This window comes from Myotis yumanensis, unplaced genomic scaffold (genome assembly GCF_028538775.1).
Source record: "Myotis yumanensis isolate MYYU_CA2020_CCGP unplaced genomic scaffold, mMyoYum1.0.hap1 SCAF_2, whole genome shotgun sequence".
Classification (NCBI taxonomy): domain Eukaryota; kingdom Metazoa; phylum Chordata; class Mammalia; order Chiroptera; family Vespertilionidae; genus Myotis; species Myotis yumanensis.
The window spans coordinates 174,208,088-174,233,045 of NW_027223753.1; the positions used below are offsets into that span (position 1 = coordinate 174,208,088).

Here is a 24,958-nt window from a genome sequence, read left to right on the forward strand (position 1 = left end):
CACTCCGCACCTTAGTATTTTACTTCAGCACTGCGCCTCCTCTGATTCTTGGTTGCTCCTAGTTGTAGAACTTCCACTCAGCCAGCCTTCCTGTGGTTCTGGATGATGTCCGTTCCGTCTTTTAGTTGTATTTTTGAAGTGGTTGTTCGAGGCAGCAAACTCCAACGTTAACCTATGCCGCCATCTTGGTTTCCAGAAACAGCTTTCTGGTAATAAATCTTAATGTTTCCATAAGTGTGGTTTCTCATCTAAAAATGCAGAGTGTTGGACTGGCTGGGCTCTAAAGACCTTTCTGACTGTTGTAGTCTAGGATTCTGTGTGTGCTTTTTCCATAGGTAGTCAGTCCCACTTTTGCTGTCCTGAACTGACATATAAAATTAAGGTAGTGATTTTGCTACCAGGAAACGTGTGGTAATGTCTGGAGATATTATCTGTTGTCACAACTGGAGAGTTGCTGCTTACAACTGATGAATAAGGGCCAGGAATGCTGCTAAACTTCCTAGAATGCCAAGGGACAGCCCTCCACAACAAGAATGATCCAGCTCAAACTTCAGGGGATGATGGATATAGTATGGGATAGATTGTGGTGATGGTTTCATGGGTGTATATTTATCTCCTAACTCATTGAGTTGTAAAAATTAAATATATGCAGCATAATGATAAGGTTGAGAAATCCTGAATTAAGGCAAGTTTGATAAGATTTCCTTTGGTTAAAATATAATCATCGAATAGATATAACATTCTATTTCTACTGCTGTCTTAGTCATCTTGGGCTGCTATAAAAAAATATGCCATAGAAAAAAATGACACTAGACCACCAACTTACACCATACACAAAAATAAACTCAAAATGGATAAAGGACTTAAACGTAATATGGGAAACCATAAAAATCTTAGAGGAATCCATAGGCAGCAAAATCTCAGACATATGCCAAAGCAATATCTTCACTGATATAACTCCTAGGGCAATGGAAACTAAACAGAAAATAAACAAATGGGACTACATCAAAATAAAAAGCTTCGGCACAGCAAAAGAAACCATCAACAAAACAACAAGAAAGCCCACTGCATGGGAGAACATATTTGCCAATGTTATCTCCGATAAAAGTTTAATCTCCAACATTTATAGGGAACTCGTACTACTTAACAAAAGGAAGATAAACCCAATCACAAAACGGGCAACGGACGAAGACATACAGAAAGCCAAGAGACATATGAAAACATGCTTAAAGTTACTAGTCATCCGAGAGATGCAAATCAAAACAACAATGAGGTACCATCTCACACCTGTCAGAATCGCTATCATCAACAAATGCTGGAGAAGATTATAGAAAAAGGAACCCTAGTGCACTGTGGGTGGGAATGCAGACTGGTGCAGCCACTGTGGAGAACAGTATGGAGTTTCCTCAGGAAGCTAAAAATGGAACTCCCATTTGACCCAGTGATTCCACTTCTAGGAATATATCCCAAGAAAACCAGAAACACCAAGCAAAAAGGATATATCCACTCCTATGTTCATAGCAGCACAATTTATAATAGCTAAGATTTAGAAACAGTCTAAGTGCCCATCAGCAGATGAGTGGATTAAAAAACTGTGGTACATCTACACAATGGAATACTATGCTGCTGTAAAAAGGAAGGAACTCCTGCCATTTGCAACAGCATGGATGGACCTGGAGAGAATTATGCTAAGCAAAGTAAGTCAGTTGGAGAAAGATAAATATCACATGATCTCACTCATTTGTGGGATATAATGAACAACATAAACTGATGAACAAAAACAGATCCAGAGACACAGAATCATTGATGAGACCATCAAACCTCAGAGGGAAGGCAGGGGCTCGATCCCTGGTAAGGGGTGTGCAGGCGGCAGCTCGCGCGCACGCGCGCACACACACACACACACACACACACACACACACCATGAACTGGGTGGCTTAAACAACAAATTTTTTAAAAATACTTTATTTCTCATGGTTCTGGAAGCTAGAAGTACAGCATCAGGGTGCCTGCACAGTCATGTTCTGGTAAGAGCCCTCTTCCTGGTTAACAGATAGCCGTTTTCTTGCTGTGTTATCACATGCTGGAGAGAGAGATCATTGCTCCTGTGTCTCTTTATTTAAGGGCACTAATCCCATTCATTAGGACTCCACCCCCATGAGCTAATTACTTCCCAAAGGCCCTCCCTTCTAATACCATCACATTGGGGGTTAGGATTTCAAAATATGAATTTTGAGAGTACAAAACATACTCAGCCTATAGTTGTCCATAACAACTATAATATTTATTTGTTCATTTGTTCATTCACTCACTCAGAACATTGCACACTATCTTTGTATTCCTGTGGTATTATCTAATACAGAGTAATTTTTGTTGAGATATTTGAAGGACCCAGTAAATAGCTTTCTTATTTTTCACTGGGTTCTGAACCACTTGAGAAATAAAACAAGAATAAGTATCTGTGAATCAATACATCACCCTCTTTCTAATAAAATCTAAATTAGAGGATGCAGCTTATATTTGGCAGGTGGGCTTCCAAATTCTGACCTCAGAATTAGAAGGCTAATCTACCTAGTACTAGTAGCACTGGTCTGAGACAAGTCCAAGTGCAGAGACTGTCCTTTAGAGAACTAGGCAGAACTGTGTCCTCTGTGGTTGGCTCATTCCCAGAAGTCAAAAGGGAGGAGCTGAGCCAAGCATGTACAGTTTTTCTTCCAAATTTCCCAATCGATCAGCCATTTTCTCTCTCCTTGGATAGAAGGAGGGCCAATAGTTTGATACTAATGGAGCTCCCTCCATATAGTAGGACACATCAGGGAAGGAGAAGATGCCTTTTCCATAACAGGCTTCAATAAATGCAGTATAAAAGGGGACTTTCTTTTCTGCATTTATGTGCATTTATTGTGTCTAATCTGCCCATTAGCCAAATGACTACAGCCAAAATAAGGGAAAATTAATTAGAATTTTAGATGATACAGGGGACCTTAAAAATGATTTAGTCCAATAGATCTCAATCTTGGTTTCACATTGGAATCACTTGGAAAACTTTTAACAAATACTGATGGCAGGGCACCATCCCAAACCCTTTAGAATTGTGGGGGATAGGACCTGCACATTGCTATTTTGTAAAAACCACTCAGAGGATACTGCTGCACAGCCAAGATGGAGAATCACTGATCCAGTATAAGCTCATTTTATCTACAAAAAACGAATCCTAGAGAATTTTTGTGACTTGCCTAGGACTGTAATTAGTGAGAGCTGGAGTAAGAATTTGGCATTCTGCCTCAGAGCCCAGGGCTGCTTATTGCAAAGCAAAGCTTTTGGTGTGTCTATGCCCCCTCACCCCCCATAATTTTAGCTCAAGAGAATTTGCAAAAGCACTAGTCTCTTGTTAGGAGATTTAGATTTTACTCCTGGCTCTGGTGTTAGCTAAGTCATCCAGCCTCACTTTCCTTGCTTTTTAAAATTAAGGAGTTAAACAAGGTCATTTCTAAGGCTTTTTCAGTCAGTACAACTCTGTGCTCCTATAGTTTCAAATATATATGTGCTTTATTGCTCCTTAAATGGGGGTTAATTGTTGTTGTTTTAACTTTTATTAAGATTCCACTATCTAGCCCTAGCAGGGTTGGCTCAGTGGATAGAACGTGGGCCTGTGGACCAAAGCGTCCCTGGTTCAATTCCAGTCAAGGGCACATACCTTGGTTGCAGGCTCTCCTTGCCCCCTGCTCGGGCCCTGGTTGGTCCTCCTGCAGGAGGCAACCAATTGATGTGTTTTTCTCACATCAATGTTTTTCTCTGGCTTTCCCTCTCCCACTTTCACTAAAATAATCAATGGAAAAATAACCTTGGGTGAGGATTAACAAAACAAAGCAAAACAAAAAAATAAATAAAAAATTTAAGAGAGAGAAAAAAGGATCCCTCTATCTAGCAAGTGCAGTGCTAGGTGCTTTCATAAATATTAACTTTAATAGAAATATTTTAGGACTGGTTTCTGATGGTGAATCTTTAAAGTAATCATTAAATCTTGATACTACCACTTAAGAAGTGCTTGATAAATATTTGTTGGCTTAATTAGTGTTTTATACTTTGATAGTATTAGTCCACTGTGTGTGTATATATATATATATATATATATATATATATATATATATCACAATTGGAATGTTCCTTTTGGCACTATCTGGTAATGAATTATAATAGAAGTTCACTAAGACTAGTGAATTAGGATTATTTCATTAAATGTTTCTAGTAGTGTTATTTATGGTACCTTTTATGCTTGTCCTTTATTTTATGACAGGATAGGCTTTCCTAACTTCTCCTTCCTGAACAAATCCAAGGAGAGGCAGGAATCAAGACACTTCTAGTTTAAGCTATATTCAAAGAAAAGGAATGCTCTCTTTAAGAAATCTCGTGTTTTTTCCAACTTCTATTTTTATAACTCTATCAGAAAACGTATGGACCAGTTAGTGCTTTAGGAGTCTTATTTGTCTTTCATTTTAACTTCCTACATGTTAAGATATTTATTTATAGTCTAGATAAAAGCTTCTATAGGAAGGCAAATATTAGATATGCTACTTTATTTTTGCCACAGTTCTCTACAGGATTTGTGCGCATGTATAATGGTAACTCATTTTGAAATAAAAATGTTAAAAATTTAACTCATGTTCAGTGACTCAGGTTTGAAATAATATGGGATTCTTCTGAATTTGCAGATTCTGGTGTTGTGTGTGTGTGTGTGTGTGTGTGTGTGTGTTTTAAGTACTATGATCATTACTGATTATTGTATAATGGTTTGGTGGTCTGTAATATACAAAAATGAATAATTAGTCTAGACATATCAAGTCCAGGGATATAATAAAAATAATTAGGCAAAAAGTCAAGACAGTGGTTACCTATTGCAATGATGTGGTAGGGGAATAGGGGGAAGAAGAGGGAAATGAGATTGGGAATGAATGCGCAGAGACTTCAATTATATTGTTAATTTTATTTTTTTAAACTGGGTGGTGGGTATATGCAGCTCATATTTTTTTATGCCTTTGTGAAAGAGAAATATTTCATAATAATTATTTTTTAAATGTTAAACACAAACTGGATGAAAATAGGTTGAATATGTAAACATCATACATGTAACTTTTCAGTCTGTTAGGATGCTGACATGAATTATTTGTCAGAAACTTTACAGAAACAAGCTTTGTAGTGAAATATGAAAAAAGTGGAATTATTTGGCAATAGAAAGCAGTGTGTTAAGTCTAAAGACAGAATGAAAGCAAACAAGAATAGAGAAAAGGGATGCTTGCTGGGAAACAAGGAGATGATTTCCCTTCCACTGATCTTGTCTATCTTGTAGCCAGTTACTATAGCTTTAAGAGTTAGGTGCCAAATGACCATTCATTCAACAAGTTTCTTGTTATAATCAGAATATTGTCATAAAATGAGCCACAAGGGACCACAGTACGTTTTATACAAAAGTCATCAGTGATATCTGCCAAAGTCTTGGGACCGGGAGAATTCAAGAGAAAGGGAAACCAAAGACAAAACTTTTCTAAAGGAAGACCCGCATCGAGTTCACTTAAGTCTTTAGTTTTACTGTTAATAAGAGCTAATTCATCTTCTACATAAGCATGTTGCTTTGCGTTAAGGCTTAAATTCAGACTTTTTATTATCTCTGAGATTCCGTTTCTTTTTGGAGTAGAAGTGATTCAGAAGCCAAGCTGTAAATCTCACACCCTGTCTGCGCTGGCAGAATGTAGGAGTACAGGGCTTTTGAGAAGTCATCCAGACTTTGTATTGGCAGGATTCCAATGAAAGAAATCTTTTGAGAACTGGAATCCCTTCTAAGACATTTGAGTTTAAAGTGCTTTAAAAAATCTCACAAGTCACAAAAAGCAGATGTGTATGCAACTTGCATGATAAAATGTTTTTTTGCAAAGTTGCCAGTTATCTATCTCTAAGTCGATCTCTGACAAAATTAAGAAGCCGTTTAAAGCTGTCTTCTCAATCTGCAGCCACTTATTTTGTTCCCTTGCGTACATACCCCTTTTCTACTTTTGTTGTCCAGTTCCACCTTTGTCTCTTCATTCCTTTTCCATTATAGAGAAGGAGAGAATCTAATGTTACTCATTTCTAAACAATTGATTATTTTTTAGAGTCTCTATTAGGTTGAATGGTGATGTGAAAAAGATATGTGCACATCCTAACACCTGTGAATATGATCTTATTTGGAAAAGGGACTTGGAGAGTGTAATTTCGTTACAGTGGTGAGATCACCCTGTACTATTATCCAGATGGATCCTAAATCTAACGGCAAATGTCTTAGAAGAGGAGTAGACATGGAAGAAAAGGCCATGTAAGACAGAGACAGAGATTGGAGTTACGTAGCTATAGGCCAAGGAAGCCTGGAGCCACTAGAGGTTGAAAGAGGTAAGGAAGGGTTACTCCCTAGAGCCTCTGGAGGAAGGAAGGCCCTGTTGACACCTTGTTTTTTTCAATCATCTAAGTGTTTTCCATAACCCAAAGTCATAAAGACTTGCTCCTATGCTTTCTTATAGATACTTTATAGTTTTAAGTTTTAAATTTATATTCATGATCTGTTTTGAGTTGATGTTTGTATGGAGTGTTATGTATAGATTTTTTTGCATATCCAGTTATTCTGGTACCATTTGTTGAAAGGACTAGTCTTTCTTCACTGCATTGCACTTCCAGCTTTGTAAAAATTAAGTTGTCCATATGTGTATGAATTTATTTCTGTAGCTTTTATTTTTTCAGAATGCTTTTATTGATTTCAGAGAGAGGAAGGGAGAGGGAGAGAGAGAGATAGAAAACATCAATGGTGAAATAGAATCATTGATCGGCTGCCTCCTGCACACCCCGGACTGGGGATCGAGCTAGTAACCTGGGCATGTGCTCTGACTGGGGATTGAACCGTGAACTCCTGGTTCATGGGTCAACGCTCAACCACTGAGCAACACTGGCCAGGCTGTGTCTGAATTTATTTCTGGACTCTCAGTTCTCTTCCACTGATCTTGTCTATCTTGTAGCCAGCAGTCAGCATGGTCTCAATTACTGCAGCTTTAAGATACATCTGAAAATAAAGTAGTGTTAACCTTCCCACTTTGTTGTTTTGGCTATTTTAGGTTCTTCACATTTTCATATGACTTTTAGAATCACTTCTCAGTTGCTAAAAATTTTTATTGGGATTATATTTAATTTATACATCAGTTTTGGAGGAATTGACATTAACACTGAGTTTTCTAACACATAAACAAGGTACATCTTTTCATTTATTTAGGTTTTTCTTAATTTTTCTCAGCAATATGTTTTACTTTCCAGTATACAAGTGTTAGTTTTATCCAAAAACACTCTCCAAGTGGAGACAAAAAATTAGTATCACATATACCAAACAGTAAAATGAGTAGTTTTGAAATTAGTTCCTTGGACAGTATAATATATGAATACATCCTTTATTTGCGTGTCTATCTATATATATAAAAGCCTAAGCGACCATTACAACTGGACAACTGGATGACAGGATGACCGGCCGGTAGCTATGATGTGCACTGACCACCAGGGGGCAGATGCTCAATGCAGGAGCTGCTCCCTGGTGGTCAGTGCGCTCCCACAGCCAACCTCCCTCGGCCGGCCAATCTCCTGTGGTTCCCCCCCCTCCCCCGGCCAGCCAGCCCTGATAGGCCCCGACCAGGACTGGGCATAATGGCCCCGATCTGCCCTGATTGCTGGCCAGGCCAAGGGACCCCACCTGTGCATGATTTGTGCACCAGGCCTCTAGTGGGTTCATAAAATATTTACTGTTAAGGAAAATGCTTTCTCTCTTCACATCACTTTGTAATCCTTTGTGGTTTTTATGGGAGGACTATAGATTTTCTGAATTATTAGCATTAATCAATGAACTCTAAGAGATGTTTATTTCAAATAGAATGTGGCCTGCTTATATTCTAGAAAGAAACAATAAAAGCATCATTAATCTCTCTGAAACCATCAGATCTCACCTGACACTTAAGGTTCATAGTCTGCAAAGAATTCACTGAAATCCTGTTTGGTTCCTTATTAGCAACATTAAAAAAAATTCCACAATTGTTATGCCTCTTTCAAGAACAGCTGGGGATCTCTCTGAACCAGCCATCTGCACAGTTAGACAATTCCCAGGATGGTTTTATTTGCGTATTAGCCAGGCACACCAGAACAGCTGCACCTGGACGTGCTTCACCCTTGCTGTAGGACTGTGTCCCCGGGAGTGTTTTTCAGCACAGCCTGTCCCTTGAAGGCCTGTGGCTTTGTTTCTCTGCAGGGGTCATTCTTTTGCTGGTGATATCTATTTCCCTTTATATTTTAAAGTGATAATTTAAAAAACCTCATCTAATCCATGGAAATCTCATTTGAAAATCTGCATTATCATATTACCAAATGTCATTGATGAATCAGTAGGCTAAAACCATACAGGCATCTGCTGTAGACATAAATTACCAATGTAGCCAAATAGGAGTAAAGCTCCCACAGTGCCCGTCACAGTGTTGAATGTCTCAGGTTTATTTTACATGCTGCTCCTACATGCTGCTCCCAGTTTTTTGTAGAACTTCACATATAACCAGGCTTTTCTGGAATAATTGATTTTGCCTTTTAAAAAATATGTTTTTATTGATTTTAAAGAGAGGGAAAGGGAGAGGGTTAGGGAAGTAGAAACATTGATGAGAGAGAAACATTGATTGGCTGCCTCCTGTACGCCCTCTACTGGAGATCAAGCCCTCAATCCAGGCATGCACCCTGACCTGGAATCAAACTGTGACCTCCTTGTTTATGGGTTGATGCTCCACCACCGAGTCACACCAGCTGAGCTGATCCTGATTTTTATGTTCCACATGCTTTACAGGCATGGGTGATTCTTCCTTGTCCCTCTCTATTATCCCCTTCTTAGACAGTTGTATCCCAGGCTCTAGAGAAAAGAGCTGTGCTATACTTTGCCAGCCATGATGCTCAGCTCTCATTCATGAAGCTACTACTGAATGTTACTCACAACCTACTCACTGAATTTTTTCAGTCCGGAATTAAGATTAACACATGTTGGTCTAGTATAAGGGATGGTCCTGATTTTTTTTTTCTGCTTGCTTTTCAGGGAAAGCACTTTTAGTTCAATAGTTTTATAAGTCTTTTGGAGGAGAATACTCAAGTGTATTCACTAAGCTCTCTCTTTTTTAGTTACTTTGACATAAATTAATTTTTTCATGTTTTAATTTTTCCTTTTTATTGAATTTTTTGGGGTGATATTGGTTAATAAAATTATATAGGTTTCAGGTATATAATTCTATAACACATCATCTGTATATTGTATTGTGTGTTCACCACCGCAAGTCATGCCTCTTTCCATCACCGTTTGTCCCCCTTTACCCTCCCTGACTCCTCCTACTCCCATTCCCCTCTGGTGAGGACCATCTGTTGTCTATGAGTTTTGTTTTGTTTTTCTTAATCCCTTCACCTTTCTCACCCAGCCCCGTTCCTACTCCCCTCTGACAGCTGTAAGTCTATTTCTATTTTATTTGTTAGTTTATTTTGTTAATTAGATTCCACATATAAGTGAAACTATATGGTATTTCTCCTTCTCTGAGTGGTTTACTTCATTTAGCATAATACTCTCCAGGTCCATCCATGCTGTCATAAAAGGTAAGATTTCCTTCATTTTTATGGCTGAATAGTATTCCATTGTATAAATGTACCATAGCTTCATTATTCACTCATCTACTGATGGGCACTCGGGCTGTTTCCAAGTCTTGGCTATTGTAAATAACAATGCAATGAACATAGGGGTGCATATATTTTTTCAAATTAGCATTTTGGTGTGTGTTTTTTCCGGAAAAATTCCCAGGAGTGGAATCACTGGATCATAAGGCAGTTCCATTTTTAGTTTTTTGAGGTAACTCCATACTGCTTCCCAAGTGGCTGCACCAGTCTGCATTCCCACAAACAGTACATGAGGGTTCCCTTTTCTCCACATCCTTACCAACACTTGTTTGTTGATTTATTGATGATAGCCATTCTTTTAGGTGTGAAGTGATATCTCATTGTGGTTTTCATTTGCATTTCTCTGATGATTAGTGACGTTGAGCGTTTTTCCATATATCTGTTGGCCATCTGTATGTCCTCTTTGGAGAAGTGTCTATTTGGGTCTTTTGCCCATTTTTTAATTGGATTGTTGTGTGGTTTTTTGGTTTTTTTTGTGTCAAGTTTTATCCTCTATTAATATTAAACTTAGTTCTTTATCAGCTTATCCAATTTTACTTTTATTTATTTATTTATTTATTTGAAATATTTTTATTAATTTCGGAGAGGAAGCGAGGGGGAGAGAGAGATAGAAACATCAGTGATGAGAGAGAATCATTGATCAGCTGCCTCCTACACGCCCCCACTGGGGATTGAGGTCGTAACCTGGGCATATGCCCTGACTGGAATTGAACCCAGGAACGTGCAGTCCGAAGGCCAATGCTCTATCCACTGAGCAAAACCAGCTGGAGCATCAGTTTACCCAATTTTAAACATCTAAAGCATTATTAATATTTTAATACATATAATATCTATTAGTCTAGATTCCAAATATATAAACTGCTTAATTTCTTTATATTACGCTTATATTTTCTCAGTAGACAAATCAGGAAAGTACCACCTACAGGAAATCCCACACCCTAACCTTGGTCATTGAATCCATGTGAGTCCATTCTGGAGATGGAGATCACACAGTGGATTAAACAGAGAGCAAGTTTAATATGTAGAACTATTGCACGAAGAAATAAGTGACTAAAATATAAGAAAACTCTATGTTATTCCCTAGGGCTAAAGGAGAGCACCCAGGAAGGACAAAGGTGGAAGGAGATCCCCCTTTCCAAGGCTAGGGTTCAGATCTTGTTCGAGAAAATGTAGTTCAGCTCACAGGATAGCAGAGAAGTGTGCTGCTTTGCCCAGGCTGTGCTGGTCTGCAGTTTCTTGACAAGCAAGAAGAAGCCCTCTGGAGTGCAGGGGAGTCATGGGCAATCAGCAGTTAAGAGTGTGAGTGTACAGGGGGGCAGAGGCCTGGTGGGCAGGAGGGTATCATGCAGGTGGAAGGCCTTCAGAAGGCTGGTTTTGGTGTGGCGAGGGCCATGGAACAGTTATTGCCAGGCCAAGATGCAGGGTTGCCAAGGAATCACATATTCGGTGTGCATGGTTGGGGCAGAGCTCTGACAGATTTTCCCACCCCTTGACCCTTCATATGTGGCCCAAACTGCAGGAGAGCCGCCTTCCTCCTGCAATGTCCTCCAGTGCCCTCTGCTGAGAAAACTTAGCATCATGCTCACTATAGAATAGCAGCCGTGGGCAAACTACGGCCCGCGGGCCGGATCCAGCCCGTTTGAAATGAATAAAACTAAAAAAAAAAAAAAAAGACCGTACCCTTTTATGTAATGATGTTTACTTTGAATTTATATTAGTTCACACAAACACTCCATCCATGCTTTTGTTCCGGCCCTCCGGTCCAGTTTAAGAACCCATTGTGGCCCTCGAGTCAGAAAGTTTGCCCACCCCTGCTCTAGAGGAAACATGTTTAAAGAAATTCTGTCTGTTATGGCAGAACACATATGGCAGGGAAAATGTGGACTTGAGAGGCAATCTATCTATGTAAAAGCGTAAGCGACCGAATGACTGAACGACCGGTCTACTGTCGCTATTATGCGTACTGACCACCGGGGGACAGATGCTCAATGCAGGAGCTGCCCCTGGTGGTCAGTGCGCTCCCACAGCAGGAGCACTGCTCAGCTGACTGACGGGTGCCAGACACAGGGCTCACGGCTGGCCGCTGCAGCCTAGAGACTGCATTAGAGCGGCAGCGAGCCTACTGAGTGGAGGTGGCAGGTGCAGCAGGACCAGGATGAGCAGGAACGGCAGGCAGCGTTGGACTGCCGGTTTCGGCCCAATCCCCACAGGCTACGCCGAGGGACCCCACCGGTGCATGGATCTGTGCACCGGGCCTCTAGTAAATGGATAACTAGCACATTTATAGAGTCATTATATTCTGGACCCTTTTTTTTCTCTTTACTGTTTATTGTCAATTGCCAAGTGACTCCCTCCATATATTTTACAACCCAGTGTTTGTGACAAAGAGGTAGTACAAGGAGAGAACTCCATCATCTAAGCCTCCTTGTCCCTGTTCAGGGGAAGTTAAATGATGGTTCAGTAGAGATGCTATTTAACTGCCAATACTAAACTTGTTACTTCTTACCCCTAACGCTCTGGATTTCCCCAGTGGCTCTGATTTTTAAATTGGCTATTCACAGGTCCAAGAGAAAAGAGAGGCGATTATTACAATTGGTTTTAAAAAAAACACATGAACATCTTTTATTATATTGAGAAATATAAATTCTTATATATAAATATTAATAATTTGATTTAAAGTCACATCTCATTAATATTTAGAATGCATTTTGTTATTGTTGTGACTGATTAATGAAAGCAAAGTTCCAGAATGCTGTATTGGTTTGTATAAATTTGAAAATTAGGTTCTCGAATAGTGAACAGGTATGGTTGCCGGCAAAAATGTCTTTTAACAAAGACACATTTTTAAAAATTCAGTAAACATTGCTGAGTCCCTGCTGAGCCCCTGTGCTAAGCCCAGATTCTTCAGTTGCTTTAAGATCTTACTTTGCTTAGATCAGCTCGACTGGTTAGCATCCTTTCCTTGTGAATTTCTGAGCTTTTCATCCCCAGATCAATAGATAAATGTGACAGATGTCTGATACTGTTTCCCTTAGCTTTAGTCTGTCAGGAACATCTGTCCATTGACTTAATGGCTCCTGATAACTTACTTGGGCCGTAGAACTATAGAGCGGTGTGCCGGTGGAATGGCAGGAAGCTGCCAGAGTTACCATGTTCTAGTCTCCACTTGTGCTGCCTCCCATGGGGAGTTGCTTTGTTCTCAAATTTTTTCTAACTGCAGTTTTAAAAATCTATTGTCCAGTCTGGTAACAGCATGAACTATTGATTCTTTCAGAGAAAGGCAGGAGGCTGAGATGGTCTCATAAAATGCCCATAAGGTAAGGTCAAGGCTTGTCATAAAGAAATAAAAGGGAATGACTGTCATCATCACCACCACCACCACCATCTTCAGGTGAAAGGCGTGGTGCTCATCCCGCTTCTCTCCCTGCAGTGATCTGCTTTCCCATGTATGCTGCTTCTCCCTCCCCCCGCGCCCGCCCCACCCGTCAGGCTTCTTTCTGTCTGGGAGTTTCCCGTGCTGCGGAGTGCAGACCTAGTGCATAGTGAGTCTGTGCTCTGTCAGCTGCCATCTTTTTCTTTCTAGCATGTGGTTTTCATGCTTCATCTCACCCTCAGTGACCTATCCACTTCCTCAGCTGAACCTTTTCTAACAAATTACTGTATTAAAACCAGCTCTGGCCCTATCCAGTTTGGCTCAGTGGGTAGAGCGCTGGCCTGTGGACTGAAGGGTCCCGGTTTGATTCTGGTCAAGGGCACATGCCCAGGTTGCGGGCTCAATCCCGAGTAGGGGGCGTGCAGGAGGCAGCTGATCAATGATTCTCTCTCAACATTGATGTTTCCGTCTCTCTCCCTCTCCCTTCCTCTCTCTAAAATCAATAAAAATATATTTAAAAAACAACAACAAAAAACACAATCCAATCCAGCTCTGCAGAAAAGCTCCTGGTGGACAAGTAGGACTTCCCAGGTTCAGTGGAAAGAGGCAGGTATAGCCTCTCCACATGAAACCCTTATTTGCCCACTTAAAAGGAACTGCAAGCCTGAGAGAGTTCTCATTCTCTGCCCTTTTTTCTTACTACTGCTTAGTTTAGTCAGCTTGACTTATCAGAATGTTTCTGAACTCTCTGGCCCTAAAAGGGGCTCTTCCCCAACTGGAATTGTCTGTGTCCAAGTTTAAGGAGTTCCATGGTGCCAATTGAAGCAGCAGAGTGGCTCTTATTGTACCCAGTCTCCCAGGACAAGGGAAGCATGTTGATCTCTTTCCAGATTACCTGCTGATGAGATGAGTCTCGGTCACAGGGGAATGCTCTGCTCCAGTCAGGCTGCTCACCCCAGTACCCCCAGACACCCCACACTTCTTCTACCTCTGGATTTTTGCACAAGGCATGCCACTTTACTTTCTTTTGCCCAAGTCCTAGCTCTCTTTCAGTTTACAGTCCATGTTTTCTGTGGAGCCTTTTCTTAGTAAGCCCTTCTAGCCCTTCTTTCCTCTGAGCTCTTGTAATGTATATAGTGTATACCCCACAGCTTAATATTCATCTTTCCTCTTGTGGTGCTTATGATGTTTGTAAAAGAGGTGCATTTACAGTTCTATTTCCCCCTCATTGTTCATTGGTAGTTACTTGTTAAAATATATGAGAGTTGTTGCATATATCTTTTTCTCAAACCAGAAGACTTGGCTTCAGGTAGGACTAAACATGGTTTTTAAAAGTATAGAGCCTTTCCCTGGCCTGTGCGGTTGATTGGGCATCATCCTGTGCACTAAAAGATTGCTGGTTCAATTCCTGGTCAGGGTACATGCCCGGGTTGTGGGCTTGATCTCCAGTAAGGAGTATGCTGGAGGCAGCCTATCAATCTTTTGCTCTCACATCAACATGTCTCTTTCTCTTTCCCTCTTCTTCCCTCTCTCTCTGAAAATCAATAAAAGTATATTTTTAAAAAGGATAGAGCCTTCATTTTACTCTAGTTAGACTGGCTGCTGTAAATTGTCAAGGGTAGCAAACACCTTCTTTATTGTTGGTTTATGACACTTTTAGAAATGCTGTTTTTCAGGCAGGTCTCATTGTACCAGCTGCCCATACTTCAGGTTGTCAAAGTGTGGCCCAGAGTAGTGCAGATTGTGGAAGTCTGTGGGTAAAGGACTCCTGCCTGGTACAAATGGCTCAGTGGTACTTTCTTCCACCTCCTCCATTCCCTTTCTTACCTGTTTGACGTAAGTCCAGATCTGAGTGTGTAACTTGGAGAGGGGTGCCAGCTTGATTGTTGAAGTCTGTTTATTGTTTCAGATTACGTTTATCTGTGCCCACACTGTGAGAGGAACAGACAGAAATGGAATTGGGTAGGAAAACAATGCTAGTTCATGGCACCCTCGCCTTAAAACTGTGTAATGTCTTTCTGTTCTGTAAGATTAAATCCCTAATCCTTAACATGGCCTCTGGGGCTGTGCAAGGTATGGCCTCCACTACCCCATCTCTTGACGTCCTCCCTCTCATCGTCTTCTACCTGCTTGGGCTAGTCTCCTTCTTTGCCTGGTTAGCTCCCACTCAGTCCTGACAACGTGTCACATATCATCGCTTTCTCAGGGATGTCACTCCTGACTCCTCCTCCTCTTCCTACTCTACCCTGTTCAAATCACACATTCCATGTGCAATTTCTAATAATTGATTTTGCTTTTTCTTCCTATCATTTTTTGCCTATTGTTATTGTTAATCTTCACCTGAGGATTTTTTTATTGGTTTTTAGAGAGAGTGTAAGGGAGTGGGAGAGACAGAGAGCAAAAACATTGATGTGAGAGAGACATATCGATTGGTGGCCTTGCATGGCACCGGGAATCGAGCCTGCAATCAAGTTATGTGCCCTTGCCTGGAATTGAACCTGTGACCCTTCAGTCCATGGGCCAATGCTCTATCCACTGAACCAAACCGACTAGGGACTATTGTTCTTTATGGTTTGTAATTATATCATAAAGCCGTGGTCGGCAAACCTCAGCTCTTTGGCCCATTAAATGTGGCTCTTCCACAAAATACCACATGTGGGCGCGCACGTACATGCGATTGAAACTTCGTGGCCCATGCGCAGAAGTCGGTATTTTGTGGAAGAGCTGGTATTTTGTGGAAGAACCACACTCAAGGGGCCAAAGAGCCGCATGTGGCTCCCGAGCTGCGGTTTGCCAAGCCACAGTTTGCCAACCACTGCCATAAAGTATAATTTTGTGTGATAATTTGTTCAAATATACAGGGTAGGGCAAAAGCAGGTTTACAGTTGTTCATATGGAAAATAATACAATCTCTCTATATAAAAGCCTAAGTGACCTTTATGGAGGAACGACTGGAACAACCAGAATGACTGGAATGACCGGCTGCTGTGATACACACTGAGCAGGCAGGCAGGCGAACGGTTAGGGGTGAGCAGACAGGCAGGCAGGCAAGCGAGCGGTTAGGGGCAAGTGGTCCCAGATTGTGAGAGGGATGTCCGACTGCCAGTTTAGGCCCGATCCAAGTGGTCCCAGATTGCGAGAGGGCACAGGCCAGACTGAGGGAACCCCCCTCCCATGCACAAATTCCGTGCACCAGGCCTCTAGTAATTAATAAATAATAATACAAGAATAAACTCTGTTTTGTGTACTCACAATTGTAAGCCTACTTTTGACCCAACCTGTATATTCCCTTCAAGAGTGTAAGCTTCATAAGGTAGCCATGTGGTCTGTCAGCTTGCTGTTTTAACCCCATGTCCCTAGCTCAGTGCCTGGGACATAATTGAGGCTCAGTAAATATTGGTTTGGAAAAAGATAAACGCAGATTGTAGGATTTGAGGGCTCGATGATGAAGGTGGGATGGCAGAGAATTGTGGTCAGAGAGAAGTTCATGGGCTATGCTGGATCAGGAACTGGGTGTATGCTGGGCATTTCCGAGACTCAGGACTAGAAGTCCCAGGCTGGGCAGGACTGGCCAGTGGTAATCAGGGAAGCCTCCAGAGTGGCTTGAAGACCTCCGGGCAGCTCCTATCATATAAGTACCAACAATAGAATGTTTTCAGTGTACCAAACAGTGAGGTAATGCTTTAAAAGGCAGCTATCACTAACCACTTTACACTGAGGAAACGGAAACCATAGGAATATTAACAGTTTGATAAAGATCAGATAGCTAGTATGTAGCAGAGTTGGGATTCAAATCCAGGTGCATTGGACACCCTTCTCCTTGCCCTTAACCCCCAAGATCTTCCACTTTTCTAGAAACGTCTCCTGTGTTCCTTTCCATACCCAGCTGTGTGACTTTAGACCAGAATATAATGCTCAAAACTCCATAACAGCCTGATCTTAACCCCCACTTTCTCTTTCTAGTCCATCTGCACATCTTTACCAGATTAAATTCTCTAAAATCCTCCTTTATCACTTGCCTCTTCAGAAATCTTCATTGGTTCTCCATTATTACCAAAACATGAGCACACTGGCCTCAAATTCTGAGCCCCAGCCTCCACCTTCCTGACAAAATTTATCCTCCTTTGCTCTCTTGGTCGACTCCTTGAGCCCCAAATGCCAAACTGACATATTCCTGCTCTGAAACTGGTCCGGTGTGGTTCTGCTTGCTACTCCACAGGTCCAAATCTTGTAATAGTCATGTAAAATCCTCCATTGAAGCCTGGAATCCTATTCCACTGCTTGGTGAATGCCCTTGTTTATATTCTTACTAGAGGCCTGGTGCACGAAAAGTCGTGCACTCTGGGGGGGGGGGGGGGCGGTCCTTCAGCCCAGCCTGCACCCTCTCGCAGTCCAGGACCCCTCGGGGGATGTTCACCTGCTGGCTTAGGCCCGCTCCCCACAGGGAGCGGGCCTAAGTCACAATCGGACATTCTTAGTGCTGTTGAGGAGGCGGGAGAGGCTCCGCCACCACCGCTGGCTTGTGGCTGAGCAGATCTCCCCCTGTGGGAGCACACTGACCATCAGGGGACAGTTCCTGTGTTCAGCATCTGTCCCCCGGTGGTCATTGCATGTCATAGTGACTGGTTGTTCGGTTGTTCTGCATTTGGTCTATTTGCATATTACCCTTTTATTATATAGGATTATATAGGATAGTTTACACAACTCTTGTTTATTTTTACTCTATTTTTTTATCTTCCACCTCCAGCTTGACTGGAAGTGCCTTAAAGCATGACTATATACTGTACTTCTTTTTATTTCCTAATAGCATCTGATTTAGTATAAACATGGTAGATATTCAATAAGTATTTAGTAAATGAGTAAATAAACCGTGCTTCTGATTTTCTGTCTCATTAGGACTTTGCTTTACATTATGTTCCACTACACAAAAGAGGTTATACAATTTGAAAAATGAAAATTCTAGGATCTTGCATAAATTTCTGATTGGGGACTTCAACATATTGGGCAATATATGAACTTTAATGTTCTCATAGATCAAAGTACAAAAATATTGGTATATAGACTGCCAGTGGGGGAGGTTTGAGGATAAGGCCACACAGAAAAGAATACGATTATGTTCTTTTGCTTTTAGTTTGTGAACTGCTATTCAGCTTAGTAAATAATGCACAGAAACAGCTGAATAAGAATATTTAACATAACTTTTAACATAATTGAATGCCCTTGGGAATAAAATAAACTAAGTGTGATTCACTATATAAAATCAAAGAACTGAACTGTGATGCAGTTTCCCTTAGGCCACTCAATTTTATTTCCAGTAGATTTACCTTTATAATTATATTTTGCTCAGACTAATTTTAAAATCACTTTGCATTCCCTGAGAGCAGTGTACTTCATGTGTCAGAAGGACACACATTTAACAGTCATAAAACTATCTGTAAAAGCAAAAAGCTCATTTGCCCCCAAGTGGTCTTTTTAAAGAATCAAAATGTACCACTGATCCTAAAAGTAAATAATTTAGCAAAGTGCATGCAGTAACTTTAACCGGGCATATAAATTATTTTCTGTATTTTTCTCCTCTTTATACTGCTCTACAACCAAAAGAAACTCCTTCATGGAAATATATCTGCTGTGTATTTACACTGTTATAAATTGGAATATTAACTGACTTAATGACAGAGGATGTCATTGTAAATTAAGAACATTATCCAAACCTTATTAATTAAGTAATGAGTATCCTCATGAAGAAAGAACACAGGTTGCCACAAGGCCCGGGTCCTAGAACTGACTCCTGTCTTGTTAAATGAGCTGGAGAAAGTAATTAACTCTTCGGTTCCTTTTTTTTTTTTTTTTTTTTTTTTAACCAAAGAACTAGGATGAGAACATAAATCTTTTTCAGTGTCTCACAAGGTGTTGTGCAACACCAAAGGGGGAAGAACAATTGGAAAAATTATGAACCAGGATTTAAAAGAATGGTGGAAGTTACTTAGTGATTTTGACTGGTCTTTAGTTGAGAAACAGCTGAGAGTGTGGAACCAGGTTCCCTGAAAAGAAACGAGATGGATGAAATTTATTTTTCACTTACTGAACACAATTGGTTTTTGTGATTTTAGTCCATGTTTTATAATCTGTTTCATTATTGAGAATGCGATTTTAGCTCCTTTGAAAAAGATTCCACATAAATTAATGGGTTTGTGAAGTTTACCTTAAATGTTACATTATTTTTTAAATGGATGGTAAGTACTGTAAGGAGATCAAGTCTTCATTTTCCTGTGGATGAGCTTTGTGAGTGATTGAATGAAATCATTAACAAACTAAGATTCTACTTGACAGGAATATTTTTGAGAACAAGCTTAAGAATGTGTGTACGTTCTTAAGAGAAGGAACTAGGGATCCTTGGAGAAATGGCAGATTCCTGTCCTGGGGCAGGGGCAGTACAAGATAAACCAGTAATATCTTATGGTGCCAGAAAGTAAGGTTGTCTTCAAAAACAGGATGGGAGTCCCTAACCGGTTTGGCTCAGTGGATAGAGCATCAGCCTGGGGACTCAAGGGTCCCGGGTTCGATTCTGGTCAGGGGCATGTACCTTGGTTGTGGACACATCCCCAGTAGGGAGTGTGCAGGAGGCAGCTGATCAATGTTTCTCTCTCATTGATGTTTCTAACTCTCTATCCCTCTCCCTTTCTCTCTGTAAAAAATCAATAAAGTATATTTAAAACAAACAGGATGGGGGCATGTGGAAGGACACCTGTGTTAACTTAAAGGAGCGCCCAAGGGCTAAATCTGGGACAATTTGAGCCACACAAAAAATGATAATGACGAATTATAATTCATAGAATAGAATACATATCTGTGAGCTTGAATTATGTTTATATAAATAAATAAATGAGAGAGAAGGAATAGCTCTTGCTTACCTAGAATTCTAGTGAGTAAATATAGAAGGAATGATGGAAGTGAAAAATCACTGGCACCAACCAGAGCAGTGATTGCTGCAGACCGGATCCACCTAGGCACGCTAAAATTAGTGGTGAAAGTCTGATGAGAAGCAGGATATTTGCATAGTTTTAAAATATCTCCTCACACGTTACTTAATAATTTCAAAGAGGAATTATTCCACTAACTTTACAGTGGAAATACCTAGACATATATACCACATTAAACATTGTTCAAAGTTAACATCATCTGTAATGAGCTATATCAATAGTATGTACCTTCTGATAAAATGCTCAAAAAGGGTGCAAATCACTTCTATGGGTTTTTTCCTTATTGTTTTAAATTATATATTTTATTTAAAAAACAGGTTTTTTATTGCAGTATAATGGACATACCACATTATATTAGTTTGAGGTGTACAACATAATGATTTGGTATTTGTATGTATTGCAGAGTGATGACCATAATAATTCTAGTTAACATTTGTCTCCATACATAGTTTCAGATTTTTTCTTGTGATGAGGACTTTTAAGATTTAGTCTCTTAGCAGTTTTTAAATATGCAGTACAATATTATTAACTACATTTGCCATGCTGTACATTCCATTCCATGACTTTATTTTATACCTGGGAGTTTGTGCCTTTTGACTTCCTTCACCCATTCCATCCACGCCCCACCCTCTAGCTCTAACAATCACCAATCTGTTTTCTGTATCTATGAGCTTGTTGTTTTTTTAGATTCCACATATAAGTGAGAGCATATGGTATCTTTCTCTGTCTGAATTATTTCACTTAGCATAATGCTTCAAGATCCACCCATGTCCCAGATGGCAATAGTTCATTCTTTTTTATGGTTGAATAATATTCCATTGTGTACATACATTACATTTTCTTCATTCATTCATCGATGGGCATCTAGGTTGTTTCCACTTCCTGGTTATTGTAAATGATGCTACAATGAGCATATATTCTTTTGAGTTATTGTTTCTGTTTTCTTCAGATAAATATCCAAAGACAACTATAGTTGCAAAATAATAGTACAGTATCATAACCAAGATACTGACAGCGACACAGTCCATTCACAGAACATTTCCATCACTACAGGGTCCCTCAGGTTGCCCTTGTATAGACACACCCCCTTTTTAAAAAATTGGGTTTGTTTGTTACTGAGTTATAAGAATTCTTTATACAATGTGGGGCAAAAATAGGTTTATAGTTGTTTGTATGGAAAATAATACAATAATTAATAAATAATACAAGAATAAACTCTTTCATGTACTTACAACTGTAAACCTACTTTCTCCTCACCCTGTATATTCTGGAGCATATGGAGTTTTCCTTCCAGTCTGTTAATATAGTAAATTATACTAACTAATTTTTTAATTTAAAAAATTGTGGTAAAATACACATAACATAAAATTTACCATCATAATAATTTTTCAGTGTATAGTTCAGTGGTATTAACTACATTCATATTGTTGTGCTACTATCACCACTGTCCATCGCCAGAACTCTTTTCCTCCTGCAGAACTGAAGCTCAGCACCCTTTCATCAAGAACTCCCCTTTCTCTCTTACCCCCCAGCCCCTGGCAGACACCATTCTATTCTATGAGTTTGATTACTCTAGGTGCCTCCTATAAGTGGAATCATACAGTATTTGTCTTTTTGTGACTGGCTTTTTTCACTTAGCGTAATGTCCTCAAGGTTCATCAGTGTTGTAGTATGGATCTCTTATGCTTTAAGGCTCAATAATATTTCATTGTATGTATATACCACATCTTGTTTATCCATTCATCATGGACACTCGAGTTGCTTCCACCTTTTGGCTTTTGTGAATAATGTGGCTGTGAACATGGTGTACACGTATCTTTCTGGACCCCGCTTCAGTTCTTTTGGGCTTATTCCCAGAAGTGGAATTGATGGATCATATTGTATCTAAATCCTCCTTCTACTCTACCTCTGCTTTGCTCTTTAAGTCCTGACTCTCTCAGTATCTTTTCCATTTAGACATTTAAGTTTTAAAAGTTTTCATACATCTGTTGCTTTAAATTATGTAGTAAGTTCTCAGTTAAGAAGATTGTTTAGAGAATAGAGTATAGCAGTTATTTAATTTCCTGGCTAGGTGTCCAGAAAGTCTTTTGTTTCAATCCTTGCTATTGTCAAAGTGTGTTAGTTCCTTTTATTCTCTTAGTAAGTACAGTAGAGTGGACATAATGGAATTCAGGATCTTGTGATGCTTTAGGGCTATCATTGTGAACATGGATTCACAGCATAGTGTGTAGAGGGGAGAAATAGCTGGGGATCAGAGCAATGTACCAACCCCTCTGAACTCTTTACAAAACTAAATCCTTTATGAGTTTGTTTTATTTTATTACTTAGGTGTTTATAAGCAAATCAAACAATATCTATATATATAAAAGCCTAAGTGACCGTCCAACCATTCGACCTTCTGACCAGTAGCTATCATGCACACTGACCACCAGGGGGAAGACACTCAACACAGGAGCTGCTGAGCTGCAGTGACATGGCAGCTGTGGTTCTTGGGTGATGCACCCGGAACCAGAGAGGAGGGAGCCTGAGAACTGCCCTCTCGCAATTCGGGAACCCCCAGGGGATGTCGGAGAGCCAGTTTCAGCCTGATCCCCACAGGTCAGGCCGAGGGATCCCACCAGTGCATGATTCCATGCACCAGGCCTTTAGTAGTATTATAGAATAATATTTGAAAGATGTTCACTGAACTTTGTTTCTCATCATATTTACCAATTTTCTTCTTCTCTGCTTTCCTCTTTGCATCTGTATCCCATATCACCAGATAGCAGGCTGTCTCCCCAGCTCTGAGTAAGCCCCTTCAATAGGTGTAACTTGTGGAAGGAAATGGGTCTGGAATGCAGTATTCATTTTCCTGCTCTTCTTTCTTTACTACACTTCAAGGAAGAAAAATAGAGCTTTGGAGGAAAGAGGATTAGAGAAAGAAAAAGGTAGAAGAATCAAGAAGAGAAAAGCAAAGACATTAATTATGAAGAAGCACAAAGGAGGTGGGCGGGGGGTTAAGAGAGATGAGGTGAGGGTGGTTAGAGATGTCCCAAAGTCAGGCTTCATGATTGCTTCCGTCATTGGACTAAATAGAACCCTGACCCCTCTGGGCCTGGGGATCAATTGCCAGGAACCTCCTAAGGCTGTGACAAGTAGGTCACTAAACCAGAGGTCACGGGGCTGGAATGGACTTAGTTGGTGTTCTGTAACCAGCATTTCTCGAGTGCCTGCCACCCACAGCTTCCTGAACTCCTCACTCACTGTTCCACAAGAACAGAAAAGACCAAACCTCCTCCCGGTTGTTCTACTCTCTGGACAGAGGGTGTAGTCCCCAAGTTCTCCAAGTCCCTCCTCTGTCCCCTGCCTGGAAATGTCCTCTAATCCTGGGGCTGGCAGATTGCAGTCTCCCTTTTTTCCCGTCAGCTGATGAGCCTGTTTGTAATACTTGGAGACAGAGGTCCCACCATGCCAACTGTTAGCTCTTACCTGATGTCACTGTGCCTGACAAGCAGGGAATAGAGAAGTGAAGGCACCTGGTCTATTTCAAACATAGCTTCCCAGGCAGGTGTGGCAGGCTCTTCCCACTTGTATTTTTATCAACCCAGAGTGTTTGCATGGCGTATGTCCAGGCTTGGAAGTGACCGAGGAATAGAAAGGCTTAACATTTTCAAGGTACCTTTTCCATGTGTTGCTCCAGAATGAGGCTGAATATATGTTAAGGTAATTTAGTTACAAAAAATTTGTGGCATCTAAGCCTACTTTTTTTTTTTTTTTTACAGAAGTTAAGTAACAAGTAAAAAATATAGGCTTGATTGATCTAATATACAGTGGGGCCTTGACTTACGAGTTTAATTCGTCCCGTGATGGAGCTCGTAACTCAGATTACTTGTATGTCAAATCAACAGTGAACGAGTGAGACACGTGATGCTGGGCTGATGTTGTGGCGTTCACTGTGATGTTCACTGCGCCAACTAGCGGTGGGGTATCTGAAGCTGGCTCGTAACCCGAATTGTAGCTCGCAACTCAAAGCAAAAAAATCGGCCAAGAGACGGCTCGTATCTTGAAAAACTCGTTAGTTGGGACACTCGTAAGTCAAGGCCCCACTGTATTACTGATGTTGCACTGTTTTGTGGCTGTTTGCTCACATTTCTGATCTGTAATTGCTATCCTGCTTAATTACCTTCTTTAAGCAATCTAAGGTAGTTTGTGGTCTAAATGCGATTCCTATCTAGACTTTTCAATCTGACCAAGAAATAAAACAGACAGGAGCAGCAGCAGGGTCACACACAGTGAGTGACTCACCTGCATCATGAGGGTGTCACAAACCAGAGGTTCTCCCCAGGGGGCTGTGCCTCCCAGGGGCATGTGACAGCGTCTGGAGACATTCTGACTCACAAGCCTGCCGAGGAGGTGCTACTGGTCTCTGGTGGGTGGAGGCCACGGGTGCACCGGACAGCCCCCACGTACAGAGTAAAAATGCCAATAGCGCTGAGTATAAAACCTCTCATAAATATGTGCAGGAGCTATGGACTGACTGATAAATCAGCCACATTAGAAAAACCCAAGAGGGTGCCCATAATTGTGGCCACTGTCTCTGGGTCTTTCTGTTTTGTTTTTTTCTTCCAGATTTCTATTTTGAAATCATTTTAGACTCATAGCCTGGGTGATTTTCACCTCTCTCTAGTCTCCTTAGCACTTCGCTAAATGTTGAATGAAATCAAAGAGAAGGATGAAGACACATCACGAACAGATCCATTTAGGCTTCACTTGCATGAGAAACACGGAGGATTCCAGCAGTGGGGAAGATCTGGAGATGGGCTTCTTGGTTTCCTAGAAACACCCAGCAGGTCGCCTGCCCCCTGTGCCAGCCTGT

At 40.7% G+C, this 24,958-nt stretch overlaps 1 protein-coding gene across 1 annotated transcript in view; it reads left to right on the plus strand.

Annotated features, from left to right (window-relative positions):
- CUNH3orf70 (chromosome unknown C3orf70 homolog) overlaps nt 1-24,958 on the plus strand; it is a 53,482-nt gene that overhangs the window by 22,916 nt on the left and 5,608 nt on the right. The gene's annotated exons all lie outside the window — the stretch shown is intronic.